General features: G+C 39.5%; 1 non-coding gene across 1 annotated transcript; it reads left to right on the forward strand.

Moving 5' to 3' along the window:
• Nucleotides 1-436: 436 nt before the first annotated feature.
• On the forward strand, nucleotides 437-543 carry LOC138387792 (U6 spliceosomal RNA). Its single transcript, XR_011233981.1, has one exon. It is a non-coding gene; the product is annotated as a U6 spliceosomal RNA (small nuclear RNA).
• The last annotated feature ends 9,030 nt before the right edge of the window (nucleotides 544-9,573 follow it).

The raw sequence follows: 9,573 nt of genomic DNA on the forward strand, positions 1-9,573 counted from the left end.
ACAGCACTCTCCTGGGCTCAAGTGATCCTCCTGCCTCAGCTTCCCCAGAAGCTAGGACTACAGGCATGCACCATGACGCCCGGCTAATTTTTCTATTTTTAGTAGATAAGCGGTCTCATTCTTGCTTAGACTGGTCTTGAACTCCTCAGCTCAAACAATCCTCCCGCCTCAGCCTCCCAGGGTGCTAGGATTACAGGAGTAAGCCACCACGCCTGGCCATGAGATTGTGAATACCTTAACTTCTGGGACTTTAGCCCAAAGATTTAGCATAAGTCTGACACATATTAGGTCCTCAATAAAATAAATACAATACTTATTTGAATAAATAAATGAAAAAATATAAAGCATACCTTCTAAGGATCAGAGAAGCATCAGAAGGAATTCTCAAATGAATTGAGGTTATGAACAGAATTTCCTGAACTAAAAGTGAAAAGCCGTGCTCACTTCGGCAGCACATATACTAAAATTGGAACGATACAGAGAAGATTAGCATGGCCCCTGCGCAAGGATGACAAAATTAAAAAATAAATAAATAAATAAATAAAAGTGAAAAGTCAATTTAAAAATGGACAAAGGATTTGAATAGATATTTCTCCAAACAAAATATACAAATGGCAAATAAGCACATGAAAAGATGTTCAACACTACCAGCCATTAAGGACATCAAAGCTATAATGAGGTACTACTCACTAAGATTATAAAATAAAAAGACAGATAAAGTGTTAAAAAGGATGTGGATAAATTGCAACCTTGATACATTGCTGGTGAGAATATAGAATGGTACAGCTGATTTGGAAAGTAGTTTGACAGTTCTTTAAAAGTTAAGCATATTCTGGGAGGCTGAGGCAGGAGGATCGCTCGAGGTCAGGAGTTCGAGACCAGCCTGAGCAAGAGCGAGACCCCCGTCTCTACTAAAAATAGAAAGAAATTATCTGGACAACTAAAAATATATATAGAAAAAATTAGCCGGGCATGGTGGTACGTACCTGTAGTCCCAGCTACTCAGGAGGCTGAGGCAGAAGGATCACTGGAGCCCAGGAGTTTGAGGTTGCTGTGAACTAGGCTGATGCCACAGCACTCTAGCCCAGGCAACAGAGCCAGACTCTGTTTCAAAAAAAAAAAAAGTTAAGCATAAAGTTACTATTATATATGATCCAGCAATTCCAATCCTAGGTATATAGCCAAAAGAAATGAAAAGATGTACACACAAAAATTTGCACACAAATGTTCATAGCAGCATTATTCATAATAACCATAAAAAAGAAATAACACATATATCCATCAATTGATAAATGTATAAATAAAAAATGGCATAATCCATGCAATGGAATATTATTTAGCCATAAAAAGGAATGAAGTACATGCTGTGGCATGCTACATTCTACAACATGGATGAACCTCAAAAACATTATGCTAAGTGAAAGAAGCCAATCACAAAAACCACAGATTATATTTTATTTATGTGAAATGTCCAGAATAGGCAAATCTAGAGACAGAAAGTAGATAGTGGTTGCCTGTGATTGGAGGGGGTGAAGAAGTGTTGGGAGTAAATGGGGAGTGACTGCTACTGGATAAGAAGTTTCTTTTTCGGGTGATAAAAATGTTTTAAAATTGATTGTGGTGATGGTTGCACAACTCTGTGCATACACTAAAAACTATTGAATTGTCTGCTTTAAATGGGTGAATTGTATTTTATATGAATTATATATCAATAAAGCTGTTCTAAAAAATAATTTAAAGGCATTTTATCAGTAACAAATTGTTAAACCTTAAACTTTCACTTCTTTTACAGGATACTTTGTAAGAACAGAACCATACTCAAGAAAAGCAGCAAATTCTTTTTTTTTTTTTTTTTTTTTTTGAGACAGAGTCTCACTCTGTTGCCCAGGCTAGAGTGAGTGCCGTGGCGTCAGCCTAGCTCACAGCAACCTCAAACTCCTGAGCTCAGGAGATCCTCCTGTCTCAGCCTCCCGAGTAGCTGGGACTACAGGCATGCACCACCATGCCCGGCTAATTTTTTCTATATATATTTTTTAGCTGTCCATATAATTTCTTTCTATTTTTAGTAGAGATGGGGTCTTGCTCTTGCTCAGGCTGGTCTCGAACTCCTGAGCTCAAACGATCCGCCCACCTCGGCCTCCCAGAGTGCTAGGATTACAGGCATGAGCCACCGCGCCCGGCCGAAAAGCAGCAAATTCTTAAAGAAAAAACCACCAAGGTCTTATATTAACCTTAGGAGCAGGACCAAACATTAATATTTCATTTTCTTACATGAAAAATACTCCTTCTCCCTAAAACCATAGGGGCAGAAAAACTACACTCTGTAGCAAATTTTTATATGTTCCAGAAAGGTAGATACCATAGTATAGGGATTAAGAAATTAATCTAGGGTAAGTGGGCAGGGGGAAGGAAAATCTCACGGTGTGCTAAGAATCAGACTTCTATAATTTGGAGTATCAGCTCTGCCATTTATAAGCTGGCTAATAAGATGATGAAATTGGATCACTCCTTTCCCATGGGCCTTTACCTGATGTTATCAGCATATTTGTAAACAATTTGGTTTATTGAAAACAATGCCTGAAATCTTAATCTGTTTTAGGATATATGAAGGGAAAAAAACCTTTAAACTTGGAAACTTTAAGTCTCAAAGTACCTACTGGAATTTGTAAACTTAGATTACCAATGGTCTTGCTACTTACCTTAAAACTCTTTTGGGGTACATTAAGTAAAAGACAGAGCTGTGATAAGAGGAGAATTTCTTATAACAGCCTATCTGCATGCTTCCTGATATATAATCTATTTGGTGACGGGCTTGTTTTAATTTTTCTCAAAGAACTGCCAGGCAGTGATGTTATCCCTCAATCCCATGCAACAATTACAGCAACCAAGATGATGAAACTGATAACCAATGGTAAAGAACCTATTAGAGTGCCAAAGCTGGTCGCTATATCACAGAGGATTTCAGTACTAGGGCTAGAGAAAGAAAAATTAATGAGGTCAGAATGGAAAACAAATGACAAGAGAGCAATGAGCAGTAAGTGAAATCTCACTTGGATATATTTAGAAATCTGCTAAAGTCTGCAAGTATTTTTTTTAATATCCCTCCCTATATGAGTGAATCTTTTTATTTTTTTATTTTATTTTATTTCATTTTTTTTTTTTGAGACAAAGTCTCATTCTGTTGCCCAGGCTAGAGTGCCATGGTGTCAGCCTAGCTCACAGCAACCTCAAACTCCTGGGCTCAAGCAATCCTCCTAGCTCAGCCTCCCGAGTAGCTGGGACTACAGGCATGCACCACCATGCCCGGCTAATTTTTTTTTCTATATATATTTTTAGCTGTCCATATAATTTCTTTCTATTTTTAGTAGAGATGGGGTCTCGCTCTTGCTCAGGTTGGTCTCGAACTCCTGAGCTCAAACGATCCGCCCACCTCGGCCTCCCAGAGTGCTAGGATTATAGGCGTGAGCCACCGCGCCCGGCCCCATTTCTTGTAATTAAAGAAATATCCAAAGCAAAGGTCCCAGATGAAGCTACAACAAAGCTTTACCTCTGATTATTTATATATTTAAAAATAGATTTTAATTCAGAAAACATTGTTCTAATCAACTTTTGGAATATAGAGTAAATTAAAAATAACTCCAGATTGTTTAGAAAGTACAAAAAATAAAAATAGCATATCTGTGTTTTAAAAATATTTGACATGCAAATAATTATTTTTGTTTGGTTTATTTATCCAATAATTGCTTTATCAATTTTCAAGGGGGAAAAACGGCTAATGAAGTAATAGCATTCTTAGTTTCTCTAATAGTAACAAAGTATGGAACACTGGAAATCATTCAGCCTGTCAGTCCTCTTATGTGGAAAACAGACATGATAAAATACACATACTTCACAGAGTTACTATGAGAACTAATTAATGTCTTTAAACTGCTTTGAAATTCCCATATGAAAGACACTTAATATGATCTTTATCTAGGAGCAGATAGGTAAGGCATATTCGGTAAGACGCTGCCCATCCAGAAGCTAAAATAGGCTCTTGCCGGTATAACTTGAATTTCTACTTGGCAAGAATGTAATTTAGCAGAGAGAACACTGTTACACAATTTTTTAAATATATGTTTCAAAAGCATATAATATCCATTGATCTTTTTATGATTTCATCTTCACATAATATTTATATAGTACCAACTATAGATACACAAAGTGCTCAAATCAGTACAAATACACTTCAGTGTGGTCATGCCATTATTTTTTAAAAACTTTCTTACTTTTTCTGTAACCAAAAAATATGTGATTGTTAATTGCTTTTTAACGCAAGATTTCATAAGTATGTGACTGAGACAGTGAAAAGCTCCCATAATACAATGCCCCAGAAATATGACTGCTAATAATTTGATATATATTTTTCCATTTTTTCCCTTTACTTAATGTGTGTATATATAAGTAATACATATTATATAACCAATATATTATGTAACTAATATATAGATGTACATATATTCATATAAAATACATGCCCTCCAAAAGGTTTGCACCAATTTACACAATTACATATATTTATTTAAATAATTATTATTTATAGATATATAAATATTCTGCAGGGCTCAGAGTAAAGCAAGAGAGGGGAAAGACTATGATGTCAAATTTAAGGAGGTGCTCAATCAGGGGCTGCCCTGCACTGTACCATCCTGGTTGTCAGTGCCTCCTTACGTATCCTACCCTAGGCCTAGTCCTGTCTGCAACTTGCTTTTTATTTTTCCCACTCAAATATATATAGTCCCTAGTCCCAGTCCTGTCTGCAACTTGCTTTTTATTTTTCCCACTCAAATATATATATATATATATACACATATATATATATATATATATTTTTTTTTTTTTTGTGACAGAGTCTTGCTCTGTTGCCCCAATAGAGTGCAGTGGCTTCATCATAGCTTACTGCAACCTCAAACTCCTGGGCTCAAGGGATCCTCCTGCCTCATCATCCTGAATAGCTGTGACTACAGGCATCCGCCACCACATCCGGCTAATTTTATCAATTTTTGATAGAGACAGGGTCTCGCTCTTGTTCAGGCTGGTCTCAAACTCCTGACGTCAAGCTATCCTCCTGCCTCGGCCTCCCAGAGTGCTAGGATTATAGGTGTGAGCCACTGAGCCCGGCCAGGACCTCCAAATTATTTAACTTAAAGAAGCTTCGAATAGGAAAAGTGATGTTAAAATAAAATAAAAAGAATGGGCCGAGCGCGGTGGCTCACGCCTGTAATCCTAGCACTCTGGGAGGCCAAGGAGGGAGGATCGCTCGAGATCAGGAGTTCGAGACCAGCCTGAGCAAGAGCCAGACCCCATCTCTACTAAAAAATAGAAAGAAATGATCTGGACAACTATAAGTATACAGAAAAAATTAGCCGGGCATGGTGACGCATGCCTGTAGTCCCAGCTACCAGGAGGCTGAGGCAGGAGGATTGCTTGATCCCGGGAGTTTGGGGTTGCTGTGAGCTAGGCTCATGCCACTGCACTCTAGCCCGGGCAACAGAGTGAGACTCTGTCTCAAAAAAAAAAAAAAAAGAAAAAGAAAAAAGAAAGAAAGAAAGAAAGAAAGAGAAGTGAACAATGATTAAGTAATAGAATTTAACCCAAATGAATTACAATAAAATAATTCAACTAAGTTTCCCTAGTTATTTACTCAAAGGTTTCTTGAGAAAAAGAGACAAGAGAAAGAAAAAGAGAGAGAGAAAGAAAGAAAAAGAAAGCAGGAAAGCAAGAAAGAAAAGAAGAAAGAAAGAAAGAAAGAAAAAGAATGAAAAAGGAAAGAAAGGAAGAAAAAAAGAAACAAGGACTCCTTTGCTTCCTGTTTTTAAGTGAAGCTCCCTCTTGCCAACACCTACTCATACACTTGAGAAATTTTCATCATAAAGCAGAGGTGGGAAGAAATCAGCCCTCAGGTATTTGGACTGTACACTACAGCTGGGTGATCCGGCTGCGCTTAGTGAATCAAGCCAAGTAATAAACAAAGGATGAACGTCAATGTCTGTGCAGGACTCAGCTTGATAGGAAATCAGGGAATTCGAAAACAATCATCCAACATTACATGTTTTGGGCCTTGTTTTTCAGAACACTATAATTTTTCACAATCTTTGCCTTGAACTTTCTGTCTTTGGATATATCCCTTCCTGTGGTTTCTTTTCTTTTTTTTTTTTTTGAGACAGAGTCTCACTATGTTGCCCGGGCTAGAGTGCTGTGGCTTCAGCCTAGCTCACAGCAACCTCAAACTCCTGGGCTCAAGCAATCCTCCTGCCTCAGCCTCCCAAGTAGCTGGGACTACAGGTATGTGCCACCATGCCTGGCTAATTTTTCTATATATATTTTTAGCTGTCCACATAATTTCTTTATATTTTTAGTAGAGACGGAGTCTCGCTCTTCCTCAGGTTGGTCTCGAACTCCTGAGCTCAAACAATCTACCCGCCTCGGCCTCCCAGAGTGCTAGGATCACAGGCGTGAGCCACTGTGCTGGGCTGAACATTTATATTTTTATCCTCTAAAATTGAAAAATAACAAATTGTCATTTTAAAAGAAATCCAAAAATTAAATAAAATGAAATAAATCCAAACATTGTAGAAATAGATAATATGAAAAAGTTAGGCTGGGCATGGTGGCTCACACCTGTAGTCCTAGCACTCTGGGAGGCCGAGGCAGGTGAATTGCTTGAGCTCAGGAGTTTGAGATCAGGCTAAGCAAAAGTAAGACCCCGTCTCTACTAAAAAATAGAAAAACTAGTTGGGCATCGTGGCAAGAACCTGTAGTCCCAGCTACTTGGGAGGCTGAGGCAGGAGGATTGCTTGAGCCCAGGAGTTTGAGGTTGCAGTGAGCTAGGATGATGCCACTGCACTCTACCTGGGGCAACAAAGTGATACTCTGTCTCAAAAAAAAAAAAGAAAAGAAAAAAAGAAAAGAAAAAGTAAAGTTCCCTCAAATCCCAGCCCCAGAGATAATAATAGTAATAACTACAATTTGTAGAGTATCTATAGCATGCATCTCAGCAATAAATTAGAACTAGGAACTTGAATGACCCCCCCCAAGGAAGTAACTTTGACTATCCCCCAGCTGGGACTAATCAATTTTAGGGGGCAGGTGAACATAAGAGGTTAGTTATAATATACAAATATGACTGTTTCCACTATAACCAAGTGAACAGAGGCTCTGGGATATCTACAAGATTTACAGTGAGGAAAACGAAGCTCAATGAGTTAACCACTATAGTGACTAAAGCCAATATCAAACCTGGGTTTCCTATGCTGATTCTACTTCTCCATTCCATCATAAAGTTCCTACACATAGGAGTAAAATAAGTTATGGATTAAAACTCTGGAGGAAGCCAGGTATCTTACTCTGTTTGTGCTGCTATAACGAAATACCTGAGACTGAGTAATTTATAAACAACAGAAGTTCATTTCTCACAGTTCTGGAGGCTGGAATGTCCGAGATCAAGGAGCTGGCAGCTTTAGTGTCTGGTGAGAGACCAGTCTTCACTCCCAAAATACCACCTTGTTGCTGCATCCTCCGCAGGGGATGACGCTGTTTCCTCACATAACAGAAGGGGCAAAAGGGCAAAAGGGCTGAAAGCTGTGTAAAGCCTCTTTTATAAGGGCCTTAATTGCATTCACCAGGGAGGAGTCCTCATGACCTAATCACCTCTTAAAGGGCCTATCTCTTAATACTATCACATTATTGATTAAGTTTCAACATTTGAATTTGGGGGACAGATTCAGATCATAGCACCAGGGTTTTAGTTTGAGCTCTGCTACCACTTTGCTTTGTAACCTTGAACACTGCTTGATCTTTTGGGCCTTGCGTCCCTCATTTGTAAAGACAAAGACCAATGGTAGTCATATTTATCCAACCATTCTTACCATCCACAGTTCCACGACCATTTGGCCCCTGCAACAGCTCCCCTGTTCCCCAAGTCATTCCTACCCCATGCTAAGTCTCCTAGTTTCTGGTCACACTGCAGGTTTTGAGGGAAAATGTGCTCTGTTGTGATTGCACATGAGTGTATAGTTTGGTTAGTTTAGTGAAGAAGAATATATAAGTGGGTTTGGAGCCAGAGTAAGGGAGAAAAGGAATATGATGTGGATGATGGCTCAGGTGGCTGTTTAGTATGGGGAGGTTTATGGTCAAGAAGCCAAGATCAGAGAAGGGAGATCCCTGAGAAGTAGTGGTTATCATAATAGTAACTCCTTGCAAGGGTCAATGCCAAGGTCAATTAAAAGGCCTTTAAGGCTCTGTGTGGTGGCTCAACGCCTGTCATCCTAGCACTCTGGGAGGCCAAGGTGGGAGGATCGCTTGAACTCAGGAGTTTGAGGTTGGTATGAGCAAGGCTGACGCCACAGCACTGTAGCCTGGGTGACAGAGTTAGACTCTGTCTCAACAACAAAAAGAGGCCTATGAGGCCCTCATCAAATACCTAGCTACCTTTCCATTCCAGTCCTATGAGCCTTCTTGTTCTTCTTGCATTGCACCAAACAGTTCCTATCTCAGATCCTTTGCAATTGCTATTCTTTCTGCCTGGAGTGCTTTCTCTACCTTCTCATCAGGCTCTGCTCAAATGCCATTGCCTCAGAGGTCCGTCTCTGGCCACCCCATCTAAAAGAGCACCCCACGGCCGGGCGCGGTGGCTCACGCCTGTAATCCTAGCACTCTGGGAGGCTGAGGCGGGTGGATAGCTCGAGGTCAGGAGTTCAAGACCGGCCTGAACAAGAGTGAGACCCCGTCTCTACTAAAAATAGAAAGAAATTATATGGACAACTAAAATATATATATAGAAAAAATTAGCCGGGCATGGTGGCGCATGCCTGTAGTCCCAGCTACTCGGGAGGCTGAGGCAGTAGGATCGCTTAAGCCCAGGAGTTTGAGGTTGCTGTGAGCTAGACTGACGCCACAGCACTCACTCTAGCCCGGGCAACAGAGTGAGACTCTGTCTCAAAAAAAAAAAGAAAAGAAAAGAAAATACACATAAAAGAGCACACCACCTCCATTCTCTTACCCCGAATTATTTTTTCAAATTATTTAACATTATAGAAAATTATATTATATATTTATTTATGGGTTTATTTCCCCCACTAGAATGCAGTCTCCATAGGTAAAGGGTAAAGGCACTTGGTTTATTTCATTCTTTGTTGGATCTGCATCATATAGAACAGTTCCTGGCAGAATCCTCAGTAAATATTTGTGGAATGAAACATAAAGGAAGAGCCCTAGGGCTTTGAAGTCCTTAACTTTTGCACAGTTTTAGCTTCTCTGTGCATATATATATATATATATATATATATTTTTTTTTTTTTTTTAAGAGACAGGGTCTCACTCTATTAACTAGCCTGGAATGCAGTGGTGCAATCATAGCTCACTGCAGTCTCGAACTCCTGGGAGTACATACTGCTCTTGTGGCTGACCTTTAGGTCAGGCTAATGCCTTTAGTCTCCAGTTCCTCCAGAGGTCATAACTGAAACAGCATGGCCCAAAGCCCTCATCCTAAATAACACTGTTAGACTATCTGGTGGCCAAAGCCCCAAACAAATA

Source organism: Eulemur rufifrons, chromosome 1 (assembly GCF_041146395.1).
Source record: "Eulemur rufifrons isolate Redbay chromosome 1, OSU_ERuf_1, whole genome shotgun sequence".
Taxonomy (NCBI): domain Eukaryota; kingdom Metazoa; phylum Chordata; class Mammalia; order Primates; family Lemuridae; genus Eulemur; species Eulemur rufifrons.